Source organism: Aquarana catesbeiana, linkage group LG01 (assembly GCF_042186555.1).
Source record: "Aquarana catesbeiana isolate 2022-GZ linkage group LG01, ASM4218655v1, whole genome shotgun sequence".
NCBI lineage: Eukaryota > Metazoa > Chordata > Amphibia > Anura > Ranidae > Aquarana > Aquarana catesbeiana.
Window position 1 is genome coordinate 184,515,323 of NC_133324.1, and position 11,027 is coordinate 184,526,349.

The 11,027-nt window shown below is 38.5% G+C and overlaps 1 pseudogene; it reads right to left on the reverse strand.

The window, feature by feature from the left end:
• Positions 1–721: 721 nt before the first annotated feature.
• On the reverse strand, positions 722–894 carry LOC141124317 (U2 spliceosomal RNA; annotated as a pseudogene).
• Positions 895–11,027: the final 10,133 nt, after the last annotated feature.

Consider the following 11,027-nt stretch of genomic DNA (forward strand, 5'->3'; position numbering starts at 1 on the left):
CAGTATATATGCCCCCACCACATTACTGTATGTAAGTAGACGGGTGACATCTGTACACACATGTAGTCAGGCAGTAGACAAGGCAGCAATTTTTAGATCTTAGGTGACTCTTAACCCCGATATTTAAATTGAAGAATCAAGTACAGACAAGTTAGTAAGGTTAAGGACAGGTTTTAATCTTTAATAGAAAAACCTATGCAATTTAAATAATTAAGACTAACTGGAGACAATAAGGCCCACTGAAACCACCCAAGGATCATGGAAAAATTGATTTACTTTGAACAAACATTACAATCCAACTCCAGCTTGGATAAAGAAAGCAAACTGTGAGTCTTATTGTCACCCTATCTCTGGTACTGGTCCCTGAAGACACACTGGGATTTTGAGGATTTAGCATTGCTCCTATGGGTTGAACAATGACCACCATTATTCAACCCACTTCCTGTGGGCCCAGGGCACCAAGGCTCTATACTGGTGATTACAGAGCACTGGACTGAAGAGACCTGAAAAAGAGGTAAAAATAACCTTTTTCTTTTTTTCTTTTTTTATGGGTGCTAGGTTCTCTAATGGGAGAAGAGGGCAAACAGGAAGAGGACCCAAAACTGCAGTAGGGCTTTAAACTATTCAAATTATTTTTTGTAAGTATTCATTTTTCTTTGAATTTTATTGTAGTAGTGTACATTTGAAAACATTTTAAAAAATAATTTTTTTATTTTTTTGAGAAGGGTACATCAGTCCTGGAAGTACTGCAATGTGGAAAGAGCAAGCTTATCTTCCATCTCCCTGTTCTAAAAATCCATTTAATATATGGTCCCCAGATAGGAGATGTATCAGATATTAAACTGCTAAGAACAGATGCTACACTTGATCCTAGCCAAAAGGCACAGAAGCGATTAAATAGAAATTTGGAATAGATGTGCTCCATCTCATTTCTAAGGAAGTCTTAAAAGTACCATAATTATCTGTTGACTTTAATAGGTGTCCCTAATCCAGCCAACAAGGTTACTAAGTTCATTGATTTCAACTTGTTTACATTTTGACAACCAAGAGAAACTGGAGACAACCCACAGATGTCACCAGAAGTAAAAATAGTAAGGGAATTGACTATTTCAGTACCTAAGGACTACATAAGTACATAAGTATATGTATAGTACATAAGTATAAAAGTTAATTTTATTAGTACAAAATCTACAAATTCATACATCCAGATACATACATTTTCTAAGGATTCTCTTAGTTGTCACTTTAGGATGATGGTACCCCTTTTCCTTTTTGTATTTCTTTATACTTATTAGAGGCCTACCATTTATTTAAATTTTGGCATTAATTACAGTACAGCAAAACAAGTTTGGCTTTTTTTTTATTCTGTTTATTAAGTTTTGTAAAAACAATTACAAAGAAAACAGAAAACAATAGCCCGATAACAGGCCACACACCACAAACATAACACAAAAGTCCTCAGCAATGGACTCACTGTATGACCCTGAAACTAAACGTGAATAATACCAACAAGCTCAATGACATATATAAATGATACATAAGACTTCACAAAAGGTCAAATGCTGGCTCCACCTACCTAGTATATATATCACATATCATCAAATAAATCAACAGACCCATATAATGATGCCCAGGCCCACACCCACCCCAAAGGGAGAGTGCTCCCCAGACCAGATTCCACACATATAATACATTACATTACAAAGTCACTGTTAAAGGTCTATTTATTCAGATACCATGGATGTACTGTTTATCCAACTACCCCACACTTTATCGAACTTATGTGGTATGCCTCTGCTAGCATACATAGCCTTGTATAAAGAGATGGCTTTGTTACCAAGTGCCTTCCATGCATGAACAAACAGAGGGGCAGACTTTTTTCCAGGAAAGCACTATTAACTTCCTAGCATAATTAAATAATAATGTCAACAAAGTACGCATCACTCTTCTTGGAGCCAGGGCATCAACAAGTCCTAGGAGACACACTTCAACCGCTGGCTGTACACGAATAGCAGTGACCTCCTCCACACATTCAGTGACCCCCCGCCAAAAAGTTTGGATGGCCACATTCCAGAATATGTGTAAAAAATCTGCATTGGATTAAGTGCACCACCAGCAACAGGGCGACTGGGTAGGGAATATTTTGACCAATCTGGCTGGAGTGAGGTAAATGCATTGTAAAAATTTGTATTGAATAAGGTGATCCCTAGTCAATACTAGTCTTGAAAAGTTGATTTCCCAAAGAACATCCCAGTCATCCCCATCTAACTGAGGGAACATTGCATCCCAGGCCACTCTACAGCGTGCAAGAAGCCCACCAACATCAGTAAACAATTGTTTGTAAATAGTAGACAGGGCATTAACTAAGAGTCATCCCTAAGCAAAGACTCCAAATCACTCATTTGAATCCTAAGAATAGTGTTACCAAACTGGGCATTATATGCATGTCTAAACTGCAAGTAGCGAAACAGGTGGGTATTGGGGAGATGGAATTTAGCTTTCAGAGTATCAGACTGAAGGAGTTTTCCATTACCCACAATATCTCCAATTTTCTTAATACCAAATTTGGTCCAAATGACTGGATCAGGGTAACAAAAGAAGTGTGATAGGTTAGGATTCCTCCATAACAGTGTACGAGAGGAAATCACTGCATCGTCTCTCACTTCAGCCTTATTAGTCATCGCCCATTTGCATGCATAGAGATGGTGTATGGAGCCCTGCTTCCCCGCAACAATAAATGTGACAATGCCTCATAGGAGCCAACACTGGCCGCCTCTAAATCAATGGCAGCATCATAGTCTGAGACATTAAGCCACCTACGAGCAAAAACCAACTGGCTCACCAGAAAATAATGATATAAATCAGGAACCGCCAGCCCTCTCTGTTTCCATGGCTGTTGCAATACCTGAAGTTTAATCCTGGGGTTTCACCCCTGCCACAGGAAATTTGTAACCAACTGTTCTATACTCTTAAATATATATTTCGGTATCCAAACAGACGAGATCTGAAATATATAAAGAAAGAGAGGTAAAAATGTAATCTTCAACAAATTTACTCTACCTATGAGTGTTAAAGACAGATTCTGCCAAGCCTGTAACCTACTGGCATAGCTGTGAAAAAAATGGAGTGAAATTTTGGGCAATAAAGTTAGATACCAAGTTAGTGATATACAGACCCAGATATTTAAACCTGTCCACCTGTTTTAAAGGACAATTAGCGGGAACCCTACAATTAGGAGATGGTGTCCTGAGCGGGAGAATTTTGGATTTGATTTGCCCCAGTTAACCTTCAGTCCCGAAAAAAAGGGCAAAATAATTCAAAATATCTAATTCCGCCTATAGAGATGAATCCGAGTCATGCAAATGAAGGACCATGTCATCACCAACATAGAGTGCTGTTTTTTCTGTCAAACTGCCGACATGTATCCGTGTACTTCTGTGGAGGCGCTCAGTGCTGCAGCTAAGGGTTCAATCAGTAATGCAAAGAGACCAGGAGACAAGAAATTTGGCTTTTCATTACAAATATATCATTTTTAAAATATTGTTTTAAAATGCTAAATCAGTTTTGTACCCTAAGATCATAAAGAATGTAAGGTAAGTCATGTTTATTTTATTACAAAATGTTTTATTATTATTAGCTGTATACAATAACCCTGTTTTTATTCCAGTATAATTTATTCTCTTCCAATACATCACACACAGATGTCTAAAGTTGAACAGCGAGAGGAGAGATAGAATAAATCCCAAATGGTGTTGTAAACACAATAACAGTGAGTAATTTGTAAGACTAGGTGTAGTACAAGAAAATATTTATGTGAATTTAGCCTTTTGTCCTTTCAAATGTGGGACTTTTTACACCTCAATAACCGACTGAAAAGACTATGTGGTACTTCCAACATTCTGATTTATTGTTATTCTCTTCTGAGACTCTGGCAATATATTTGCTTCTGCCATACTATGTAACCAGAAAGGTGACACTTCTTGTCCATTGGATAATCTGTAGTGTGAAGAAGCTGTTCTATTGTTGATTTTGTACTGCGGTGACAATAGAAATTGCAATAGAAGTTGTAGTAGAAGTCTATCCAGAGTTACAGAAGTATGTATGCTGTGTCAAATCTGCAGACATATAGTGGGGCAAAAAAGTATTTAGTCAGCCACCAATTGTGCAAGTTCTCCCACTTAAAAAGATGAGAGAGGCCTGTAATTGTCATCATAGGTATACCTCAATTGTGAGAGACAATATGTTGAAACAAATCCAGACAATCAAATTGTCTTATTTTTGAAAGAATTTATTAGCAAATTATGGTGGAAAATAAGTATTTGGTCAATAACAAAAGTTCATCTCAATACTTTGTTATATATCCTTTGTTGGCAATGACAGAAGTCAAACGTTTTCTGTAAGTCTTCATAAGGTTGTCACACACACTGTTGCTGGTATGTTGGCCCATTCCTCCATGCAGATCTCCTCTAGAGCAGTGATGTTTTGGGGCTGTCACTGGGCAAAGGTGCTGTCACCCTACAAAGGTTTTCTATGGGGTTAAGATCTGGAGACTGGCTAGGCCACTCCAGGACCTTGAAATGCTTCTTACGAAGCCATTCCTTCATTGCCCGGGCAGTGTGTTTGGGATCATTGTCATGCTGAAAGACCCAGCCACATTTCATCTTCAATGCCCTTGCTGATGGGAGGAGGTTTGCACTCAAAATCTCACGATACATGGCCCCAATCATTCTTTCATGTACATGGATCAGTCGTCCTGTTCCCTTTGCAGAGAAACAGCCCTAAAGTATGATGTTGCCACCCCCAGTAGGTATTGTGTTCTTTGGTTGCTACTCAGCATTCTCTCTCCTCCAAACACGACGAGTTGTGTTTCTACCAAACAGTTCTACTTTGGTTTCATCTGACCATATGACATTTTCCCAATACTCTTCTGGATCATCCAAATGCTCTCTAGCAAACCTCAGACGGGCCCGGACATGAACTGGCTTAAGCAGGGGGACACGTCTGGCACTGCAGGATCTGAGTCCCTGATGGCATAGTGTGTTACTGATGGTAGCCTTTGTTACGTTGGTCCCAGCTCTCTGCAGGTCATTCACTAGGTCCCCCATGTGGTTCTGGGATTTTGACCCCACAGTGTGAGACCTTGCGTGGAGCCCCAGATCGAGGGAGATTATCAGTGGTCTTGTATGTCTTCCATTTTCTAATTATTGCTCCCACGGTTGATTTCTTCACACCAAGCTGCTTGCCTATTGCAGATTCAGTCTTCCCAGCCTGGTGCAGGTCTACAATTTTGTTTCTAGTGTCCTTCGACAGCTCTTTGGTCTTCAACATAGTGGAGTTTGGAGTGTGACTGTTTGAGGTTGTGGACAGGTGTCTTTTATACTGATAACAAGTTCAAACAGGTGCCATTAATACAGGTAATGAGTGGAGGACAGAGGAGCCTCTTAAAGAAGAAGATACAGGTCTGTGAGAGCCAGAAATCATGCTTGTTTGTAGGTGACCAAATACTTATTTTCCACCATAATTTGCAAATCAATTCTTTAAAAAATCAGACAGTATGATTGTCTGGATTTGTTTCCACATTTTGTCTCTCATAGTTGAGGTATACCTATGATGACAATTACAGGCCACTCTCATCTTTTTAAGTGGGAGAACTTGCACAATTGGTGGCTGACTAAATACTTTTTTGCCCCACTGTATATAATAAAGATTAAGAGTGAAACACCATTTATATTGTTTGTACGGTATAGAGAGAGGAAGGGCTTGGTTGCTTAATTTCCCTCCTGTCATCCAACTGCTCTCCTCAGTGGGGTCACAGATAGCATTTAGGAGGCAATGAAGAATCAAGTCTTTCCTCTCTCTTTCCCCTAAAATTTTATATATACTCAACTAAATATTATGTACATACATTGCTACTGATATTATTGTAATAGACCTAATTGTATTTTGTTCAATATACTGTTATTGATCCCTTGTCAATCAAATTGCAGATATTCTCCTGACGAAGCAGCATTTAGACTGCAAAATTTGTTGAGATGTGCTATCCGTGATCAACTATTACATTGTGAGACTCCCCTCCTGGGGACCATTATACTGGTGATATACATGGATTGTTACCATGCTTTTTAATCCGTATTTGATTATATGTTGTTTTATATTGACTTTGTAGTACTAAAACCTTATATATTTTTTCATAACATTTGAGTTTATTCAAATTTAACCTGTACCATTATAGTCCACTTGTCCCTGTTTCCTAGGGGGGTTGGTTGAGGACCAGCTTCCCAATCCTTATATAAATATTACATAAATTGATTGAATTGTATTGAGCCAGGCTAAAGAGTAGCCACATTTATCTCTGAGTTCCAATATCCTTCATACATTTATAATATGCGTATTAATAGAATTAGCTGGCTCTCAAAATTTTAAAGGTACTCTATTATTGGTATTGATTATTTTACAGACCAAAAACATGAAAAAATAACATATGCTTTATTTGTGTCATTATTACAATTAAATAAAATACCCAAGCCATTAAAATTTCATGAAAATGTATATTTGTAAAAACAGACATCATTTGTACATATAGATCATTTATACATCTAGATTGTCCAATATATAGTGTGCGTAAGTGTACTTATAACTACACCTTTAAATGCATTAGTGCACTTTTCATGTAAAATTTACATAAACTTCTAGTACTTGATCTTGCTACAGTATGCATTTGATATGGCAATATAATTATTCTAGAATCATTTCAAAACCACGCCACCCAGGGCCAATTTCCTGGTCTTCTAGAGTGTTCCAGATCTCCTTTGCAGTCATATGCTTGCTTTTTTCCCATTCTCACATCCATTATTACTATTTTTGCCACATGTTAGGTAAATCATTTAGTAAACTATAAAATCTGGCAATTTCTAATAAGTTTCTGGATCTCACTTAAATATCTATACATTGTCTTCTTACAGTGCTAAATAAAATGCAAGAAGAAAATATTGCTATGAAAAACAAGTCACAATAAGTGAAAAAAATGTATTCTACGGACTTTTAAAAAAAAGTGCCAACGTGCTGTGCACTTAGTATTGCTAAAAAAGATCTTCCACAATAAGTGCAAGTTTCACCTTCACAGTCCTCCAAACAAAGTGCCAATGTGCTGTGCAAAGTCTATCCAACAAGATGTGCTTCAGCAGAGTGTGCTTCAGTGTTCCACCCCCTTTTTCAAGCTGGAAAACTCACAGATTGCCATGACCACCCACTACAGGTAAGTCATGAAAGGAATGTGTGTATTAAGAGATTTCAATTAACTGTATCAACGTTTAATTTCCACCAAGGGATTCCATTCCTTCTTATATTGTTACCCAGTATCGCAAGGGTAACGCAAGGGGAATCAATATAGTGTAAAACGATTTACATTTTTATTAAAATCACAAACACTTCCTCTCCTCTTACTCAATCCTGCTCACATTTTTAGACATGTGCGCCGTCAATAAATTTGTTTTGTTTCGTTCCGTTTCATATTACAATTAATTCGTATTTTGTAATTCATGTCCGAAATTTCATACGAAATACGAATTTTTGTTAGGTTTGTTAACTTTTCATAATAATTACAAATGTTCGTTATGAGTAATTTATCATTATGAGGGGCTCCTACCATCCCTGTGCTGTGCTGACTTCCTGGGTTTTTAACTTTTAGGTTCATTAACTTTTTGTTACAATTACGAATGTTCGTTATGATGAATTTATCATTATGAGGGGCTCCCACCATCCCTGTGTGCTGTGCTGACTTCCTGGGTTTTTAACTTTTAGGTTCGTTAACTTTTTGTAACAATTACGCATGTTCGGTATGATGAATTTATCATTATGAGGGGCTCCCACCATCCCTGTGTGCTGTGCTGTGCTGACTTCCTGGGTTTTTAACTTTTAGGTTCGTTAACTTTTCATAACAATTACGAATGTTCGTTATGATGAATTTATCATTATGAGGGGCTCCCACCATCCCTGTGCTGTGCTGACTTCCTGGGTTTTTAGCTTTTAGGTTCGTTAACTTTTCGTAACAATTATGAAATGTTTGTTAGGAATTTGGATCCGAAATTTGTAAATGAAATTTCGTATTTTGTACAAAATTCGATAGCATAGCAATTCGTATTTCGGAAATTCGTATGAATTTTCGATTCATACGAAACTAATCGCACATGTCTACTATGCCTTGCACCGACGGGTATTCACTATAAATAACATAAAATCATTACAGTGTACAATGTAATCCTCCAGACCCCGGCTGTGCAATGTGCTTACCACTTCCAGTGTCTTGTCTCTCAATTCTCCCGGGTGTACTAGACTCTACTTCTGGGTGTATGCTGCATGATGGCATCACTTCTGGTTTCTGCATGTGCCCACATATGCGTTCACATGTGCACACGCGCATGCCCAGCTCGCGCACAATCTGTCACTGATTTTGGCGCCAAATTGACTTAACTGGACTTCTGCACTGCCTCATTGATCTGATCTACAGCATTTACATGTAACCTGTTACCAGTTCTTGTACTTGACTCCTTGTTGCTGACACAGCTTGTTATTTTTTTACACTTGAACACTACCTACCCCGACCCTGTCCCGTCCCTGGAATCTGCCTTCATCTCCTGTCTTACCAAATTGCTCTACCACTGCTGACATTGGCCTGTGACTTAACTACTCTTCTGCCTGCTGCTTATGCTTGATCTGCTCATCTGTTACCGACCCAGCATACCTAAACCTGCATCCTGCCTACTAAGTGCCCTCTGACCGGTCTTCTTTCTACCTGGTTCTCATCAACCTGCACAGTACTTGAAAACTGTCATCTACCTGTAAAGCATCAGTCAGTCTGCTGTTTTCCAGTCCAGGTCTGCCAACACCTACCTGCTATCTGCTGTCTTCACCACCTGGCTCATCCCTGAGAAAGCACCAGCTACCTACCTGCACAGATTACTGTAAAAACTACAGCACTCATAACTTGCTGTGCTCTTGCAGCCACTGTCCACTAAGCCAGATCTGTAAAAGAGGCCTCTTAATGTCAGGCTCTACCACCAGGTGTGTGACAGTATCTAAGTAACAAAAAATTGGTGGCCAAACTAGCTGACTCAATGAAAAGTTTAAAAAGAGTTTGTGGCCCATGGATAATGCACTAGCTCCCAAAGTGTTTTGGTCTCTCTTTGTGGACTATTTGACATCCTAATCCCTAAATGTTCCAGGGATTCATGGTGTTTTCTCTCAGTCCCAAGGACCTCTCCTTCCCTGCCATTCCCGCCCCCCTGGTATCCCTTCCCACAGCTCCCATATTCCTTTTTGCCTCTCCTTTACATTTCTTTTTTTTATTCTGTATGAGTTCTGTTTGTTGGTACCTTCTGGTACTTCCCAAGATGACAAGATGACCTGGCAGTTACGTCACCCTAATAACTAAACACTTGAATTAATTATGTGCTTTTGGTTTTTGATCATATTAAACCAAAATCATCATGCCAAGTGAGATGTTCAGCATTCAGGTAGACAGGCAGCACCGAAGTGAATCCTATCCAGTCTGCTGCTAAGTAATGTGCTAATGTGCTACTGTGCTACAGAGAGGGTGAGGCTGTTTTTGCTAATTGCTGGTGTCAGTGGGAGCAAATTAAGCCTCATGATTGGTGTCAGTTGGAAAAAATAATGCCAATTATTGGTGTCAGTGGGATAAAATAGGTCCCAATCATTGGTGTCAGTAGATGTAAAAATAAGCCCCAAACATGGGCGTAAGTGTTAGTAAAATAAGTGTCAATCATTGGTGCCAATAGAATAAAACAGTGGGAGTAAAATAAGTGCTACCATGAGTGTCAGTGGAATGAATAAGTGCTGTTTTTAAAGAATGTGGTAGGAGTTGTAATTAATGGCTCTTATTTTCCACAAAGTATGTTAGCTTTTGCATATACTATATATTTAGGAGTATTACATACATAATAGTAGTTGCTGCTTTAAACAAGTCAGGTTTTGTTTGATTTTAGTGTGAACTGAACTGTGGCACCATTTAAGAAACCTTAATAAAAAATGATGATTTATTTAAAAATAAACCTGTATGTTTTAGTGTAAATGTAAGAATTTTAATCAAAGAATATGAAAAACCCAAGTCATGAGGGCAGCAAATACACTAGTTATCCTAGAATACCCAGTGATGAAATATGCATTTTGGAAGTACAGAATGAGCAGTGTTTGCATGAAAGTAGCATGGTTCTCAAACAGAATGCTTTGGCTTCTTGCCTGTAGGACATCTCTCCCTATTGCCACTTCTGTATGTATGACACAGATCATCCCTGTCATCTTACAGGGTCAAACTGCTGGTTGCCTATAACTGCTTGCATTCTTGCTCCAGCTGCAGGACAAACATTGTTCTGGGTGAACAAACCCATACATTTTCATTTTCATTTTGCATTTCCGCATGTGGCAAAAAAAATGAAGTCTTTTAAAGACTCACCATGCCTCTTAAAAAATACCATGGGGTGTTTGCTTTCCAAAATGTGGTTGTTCCCATTGTCCTGGTGCTCCAGGGCCTCCAAATGTGTAATAGGTAGTCAGGAAATTACATGCATAATTAATGCCTCTAGAATGCCTAAAGCTGCTCCTTTAATTTTGGGTCGCTCTATGTGGCTAGGCTAAGGAAAAGTCCCACGCATGTGGTGTCACCATGCTCAGGAGGAGTAGCAGAATGTTGGGTATAAATCTAATTATGCCCATGATGTTTGTTAGAAATATCTTCTTAACTGACAACTTTGTGTAAAATAATAAATTTTCATTTTCTTTCCTGCAATTTCCAAAAACCTTTGACAAAAGATTACATTTTCAAAAGACTCCTTATGCCTTTCAGAAAATACCTTGGAGAGTTTTCTTTTATGGGTGTTTCTAATGTCCTGGCACCCCAGGGCTTCCAAAAAATGTAATAATTATTCAGGAAATTTGATGTGTAATTTTTGCCCCTGGAACACCTGAAAGTGTTCCTTGGATTTTGGGCCACTCTGTACATCTAGGCTGTTAAA